General features: G+C 45.6%; 1 protein-coding gene across 1 annotated transcript in view; it reads left to right on the top strand.

Moving 5' to 3' along the window:
- Nucleotides 1-1390: 1390 nt before the first annotated feature.
- The window catches only part of ACVRL1 (activin A receptor like type 1), a 40590-nt gene continuing 35980 nt past the window's right edge, over nt 1391-6000 (top strand). The window contains exon 1 of the mRNA XM_081898904.1: nt 1391-1456. The gene's annotated coding sequence lies outside the window, so the exon portion shown is untranslated. The remainder of the gene's footprint in view (nt 1457-6000) is intronic.

The following is a 6000-nucleotide window of genomic DNA, read 5'->3' as shown; positions in this document are numbered from 1 at the left end:
GGTACCTATTTATCTACTTGCACTTTGACGTGCTTTCGAACTGCTAGGTTGGCAGGAGCAGGGACCGAGCAACGGGAGCTCACCCTGTCGTGGGGATTCGAACCACCAACTTTCTGATCAGCAAGTTATAGGCTCTGTGGTTTAACCCACAGCGCCACCCGCATCCCTACTGGTCCTTTAAAAAGAATGGTGAGGATTGCCAAAATTCGCTTATCGATCGCATGTCCAGAGCAGATAAATGCCAGTGCCTGTGATACGGCTGATCAATAAGGAATGCCAGCTATGGATTGCAAAAATACAGGGCCACGGGGCTGAGGACAGAGCCAAGACAAAATCTGGAGGTACACTGTCAGAGCCAGAGTGGAACCTGATGCATTGTGGGTGAACAATCTGGACAGAGGCAACTCCAGATGGTGGTGCATTTTCTGGGGGTCCAAGCACACTCCACTTCTCAACTAACATGGGGTCTCTCTTCAAGGTCACTGCCTTGTCTGGTCCACAGACCTCTGTCCTTCCAGCTTAAGAGACTCGGTGATGGCAGCTGGCCTAAGGCATCCACAAAGCTTGTAGCCAAGACTGTGGGTTTTGGTGGCTGGCTAGATCACTGTTCTGGTTGCCTGACAGAAATAGGGCATAATCTTTCTGCCCAGACCGGTGAAATAGAGACTGATCTGGTTGACAGCCTCCACTCCCACCCCCCGAATTAGTCAATTGCATTCTGAAAACGAAAACAGGGGGGAAAGGAACCGATCAGCTGGAGGAATGAAACAGAGGCAATAAGAATCACTTAGTTGTCAAAAATAGGAGATCATGAAGAATAATTGTGCAGGACCCTACTGTGTTCTGGGGGGAGAGAGAGGGAGGGAGGCACTGTGTGTGTGTGTGTGTGTGTGTGTGTGTGTGTGTGTGTGTGTGTGTAGATCTGTGCTTTGCAATAGGAAATGCTTTATTAGCTGGGAGTGGTGGAGAAATGCCAAGCAGGAAGAGGCAGTAATAAGAAACATTTTTAACTTCTCCCACCTCCAGAGCTTGCCAAACCACTGCTTTCAGAGCGAGAGGGAAAGTGCAGAGGGGACTGTAGAAAAGAATCCTGGCTCCTGCTCCCCATTTAATCAACCCTGCTTTCGATACGCCGGCCTCCCTGGGATACGCTTTGCCAGAAAGGAACTTCAGACTAAATCAGGGGACGCTGCACCTTTAAAGTTGGAAAATTCAGGAAGGTTCGTACGGTCATCGGAAAGGAGACCCATGATTCTGTATCAGGCCAGGCACCCGAGAATGGTGAGGAGCTGCCCAGGGTGATATAAATACATGCATCTGCTGGTGTTTTTTTAAAAAACCACTTCAGACTTTGGTACCGAAGAAAACTTTTAGCCGAGGCCCGTTGAAAGCAGGAAGGCAACAGGATACAGGACGTGCCTAAGCTTCATTCTCTTCCCCCTACATAGACTTCTGGGTAAGTTGGATTCAATGTTTCTGACATTTTCATTTTTACTTGAGGGGGGATTTTTTTTTAAAGAAGCTGTCAAGAAAAACAGGAATTTCTATGATCTGATCTTTAGGCACCAGGCCCCTCATAAAAGAATGGAGAAAAGATTGAAGTGTATCACTGCTGAAATCAAATTCCTAGCAGCATTTGGCATCTTCAGTTTTTTCTAGCCTTGCTCTCATACAGGACAGACCAGCTCCCTTGAGCTCCTCCACAAAACCAACTGGCCATTGCTTGGACTCTTGTTGAGCTCAGCTCAGCTGGGGATTATGGCGAAATCCTTGGGCAAAAACGCCGCAAGGACGATGCTAGACAGCAGCACCAATTCGCGGAGAAAAATCGAAACAGATGTTTCCAGGGGTGGGTTGAAATATTTCGTTTGTGGATCATGGGAATCTGGGGGGGGGGGTTGCCAGACCACTGGCAGTGAAAGCTGACCACAATAATAATTATGATTATTATTTTTTTTATTTAACTGCAGCCCATCTGCCTGGGTTTCCCCAGCCACTCTGGGTGGCTCCCAATAGAATATTAAAAACACAATAAAAGATCAAACATTAAAAACTTCCCTAAACAAATGTCTTCTAAAAGTCAGATAGATGTTTATTTCCTTGACATATGATGGGAGGGTGTTCCACAGGGCGGGCGCCACTACTGAGAAGGCCCTCTGCCTGGTTCCCTGTAACCTCACTTCTCACAGTGAAGGAACTTCCAGAAGGCCCTTGGAGCTGGACCCCAGGCTGAATGATGGGAGTGGAGATGCTCCTTCAGGTATAAGAGCAGCTCTAAGAGGATTTATGGCAGTGGTGGAGAATCTTGTGCCTTCCAGATGTGTTTAGACAACAACACACATCGGATTGGACCATTGGCAATGCTAGCTGGGCCTCATGGCAGTAGAGAGTCCAACAACACGTAGAGGGTCACTGGCTCCCCACCCCTGTGTTGTAGTGATTTTGTCTCTGTCTGCATCTGAAATTGAAATTAAAAATCTATTTAGTGTGGCATTCTTGAACACAGTGAAAGGGCAACCTGACAAAGCACAGGATACAACTTTATTAATCCAGGTAGTATAGAGAAATTCTAATTTCCTAAATGAATGGTTCCTGAGGAAGCTACAGATTCCTGAAAAGGTTAAGTCAGCTACCACTGCAGATGTGAGTCGTTGCACAGAATTCTAAAGCGGAAGCCCTATTCAAAGGCTTCCACCTGCACAATGGGGCTATTCCCCCCTCTCCTCCCCCATGCACCCCCCCTAAAATTGGCTGGGGGCAGGGAAGGAGTCAGAATAACCACCAGAACATTATGCAGGGAACGGAGAAGAGGATTGCTCCATCTGGCAATCAAACAATTGCTTTAGTGAGATGCTGAATTCGTCCCATATTGGAGGAAAACGGAGCTGAAAGGAGGAGGTTGCAGGAGGATGGTAGTGGGTGGGGTAAGGGTTAAGCACTCCCCCCCCCCGCCCCATTTTTCCACTTCAAATCATATCCTTCCCATTCTGCTTTTGCAGCTGTTTGGCAAAGGCTCATATCCATAGGCCCAGGTTTGCGCCCCAGTGTCTGGTTCCAGCTAGGAACAGATGAATCTATCCATTTTGCTTTCTCTCAGTTTTCCTACCTTAAGTTCCGCTCTCTGCATCTCCACACCAGTCTGTGAATTTATTTAAGTTTGCGAAAATTTGTTAGCATCACGGTGCTGATTTGCCCTAATAGTCACACCTTTATGCAATTTTACCTAATACCGTACACATAACTTTTGCGAGCAAAAGCGAATCTCATTTTATTTCCATTCATGACAACAGAAACTATGCCGCGATTTATGTCAGTTTCTAAAATGCAAAGCTGCACATGCTCAGAGTATTTCTTTTTTTTTAAAAAAAAAAATTCTTTTTATTAATTTTCAGAAACCAAACAAAAAAACAAAAAAACAAACCAAAGAAAAAAGAAAACATTGACCAAAACAGAAAACATAAACAGACCAAAAAACAGACATTAATTAACGACAAATAATAGTTGAATTCCCTTCATCTCGGTTTTGGGTTATGTAAAAGAATAATTCCATTCTGCAGTTTTTGTTTTATATCATCTACGCATCGCAAGATGCTCAGAGTATTTCTGCAAATCACATTTTCCTCGACCGCTGGCCAGGCTGACTGGGGCTGATTAGAGTTTTAGTCCAGGAACATCTGGAGAGACACAAGCATCTGGTCCAACACATCAGGAATGTAGACACCCTTGTAAAGTGTGAAATGGCGGGTGGGAATGTGAATTGTGTGCTTCACGACTAAAGTAATACACATGCCTATCTAAGGGAGCCCCTGTAAGGCCATTGGATCAGATCAGTTTATTTGTACCTAGCCATCGCAGCTTCTCAAAACAAAAGTTTAGCTGTGTAAAAGTAGCACGAGATGACATCAGGCCTATTGAAGGCTTTCCTATTCCCGCAGGCATTTTAACGAAATTCTGGTTTTATAGTTTTATCTGGTTTTTATCTTTTTGCACCCTGCTTAGAGTTGATTATAATTAAGTGGCATATAAATTGTTCAGATAAGTAAATAAAACATCAATAAAACTCAGACCTGAGCAAAACTATTGCAGTAAGCCCACAATTTGCATGCATTTAACTTGTGCGCATTTAGCTTTAAGTGTGTGGCAAAAATTTGTAAAACAATTAAAAAGAGGGCAGAAAGGGTACAGGGTTCCAGGAAAAATGGGGTTTGGCCATACGCAGTGCTATTTTTCCAGAAAAAGAGGTGCCAGAACTCACCATGAAACCCTTTCTTGTTCTCTAATAATGGCAATGGCGCCCATCTGAAAGGTTGGCAGAACTGAGTTCCAGAGAGTTCCTGCTGAAGAAAAAGCCTTCACTATACACGGGTGGCGCTGTGGGTTAAACCACAGAGCCCTAGGACTTGCCGATCAGAAGGTTGGCAGTTCGAATCCCTGCAACAGGGTGAGCTCCCGTTGCTCTGTCCCTGCTCCTGCCAACCTAGCAGTTCGAAAGCACAACAAAGTGCAAGTAGATAAATAGGTACCACTCCAGCGGGAAGGTAAACGGTGATTCCTAATGAGGCCTCCCGCCACCGATGCCCTTCCACCATTTGAATTCTGTTCTTAGACTGAGGTAAAGTTCACAAACCAGGACGCTACTTCCAGTTTGGCGGAGTTCAAAAACCGAATAGTTTGTGAACAGCGCTGTTCTTAAACCGAGGTACCACTGTACTTTTGAAATGTGTGGTGAGATTTTCATGCATTTTGTAAAAAAATTAGGAAGCCGGCTGAAATGACAATACCTGTGAGGTAAACTCTAGGTGTTCTCTTAGGCCACCTACATTTTTAGGGTACTATTATACCACTTTAAACAGTTGTGGCTTCTTCCCCCCAAAGAACTCTGCGAGGTGTAGTTTTTTTGGGTGCTGAGAATGGTTAAAGGTAAAGGGACCCCTGACCATTAGGTCCAGTCGTGACCGAGTCTGGGGTTGCGGCGCTCATCTCACTTTACTGGCCGAGGGAGCCGGCATACAGGATCCGGGTCATGTGGCCAGCATGACTAAGCCGCTTCTGGCGAAACAGAGCAGTGCATGCAAATGCCGTTTACCTTTCCGCCAGAGCGGTACCTATTTATCTACTTGCACTTTGAGGTGCTTTCAAACTGCTAGGTTGGCGGGAGCAGGGACTGAGCAACGGGAGCTCACCCCATCACAGGGATTCGAACCGCCGACCTTCTGATCGGCAAGTCCTAGGCTCTGTGGTTTAACCCACAGCGCCACCCGTGTCCCTGAGAATAGTTAGGAGGTCCCTATTTCCCTCCCAGAGCTGTGGCTGGTTTAATAATCAATCCCTTTTCACAGGAAACTCCGAGAGTTGTAGCACTGTTAGCAGAAGAGGGGCCTTCCAAAAACTCTCAAGTACAACTCCCAGAATAGTTTGGGGGAAGCCATGACATGGCGGTTCCCTCACTGCAAGAAGCCAAGTTACAGGGAACCAGGCAGAGGGCTTTCTCGGTGGTGGCGCCCTCCCTGTGGAACGCCCTCTCACCAGATGTCAAAGAGAATGATACCAGACTTTTAGAAGACATCTGAAGGCAGCCCTGTTTAGGGAAGTTTTTAATGTTTGGTGTATTACAGTGTTTTAATATTTTTTTGGAAGCCACCCAGAGTGGCTGGGGAAGCCCATGGGCGGGGTATAAATAATAAATTATTATTAATTATTGTTGTTGTTGTTGTTGTTGTTGTTGTTGTTTAAAGTGGCGTTGTAGCACCTTAAAGGCATGGTATGGATGTGGTTTTAGATTGTGAATCTGTCACCCAGTTGTGTACTCTTCACTCCATCACAGGCACTCGGTTTTTAAAAATAGCTGGTCACTGCACGGAGGACTGCACCCGTGGGAAATTCTCCAGCCCCTAACCTTGAAACAAGGCCAAATATCATCCTTGAAGTCACACACCCTGGTGTTGTTGTGTTTTTTTTTAATTTAAAAAAGGAACCAAGTCATGAGTACTATTTTGGCAT

Source organism: Podarcis melisellensis (genome assembly GCF_964234715.1).
Source record: "Podarcis melisellensis genome assembly, chromosome: 2".
NCBI lineage: Eukaryota > Metazoa > Chordata > Lepidosauria > Squamata > Lacertidae > Podarcis > Podarcis melisellensis.
The sequence above is the reverse complement of the archived record's forward strand: the minus strand, read 5'-3'. Positions and strand labels throughout refer to the sequence as shown.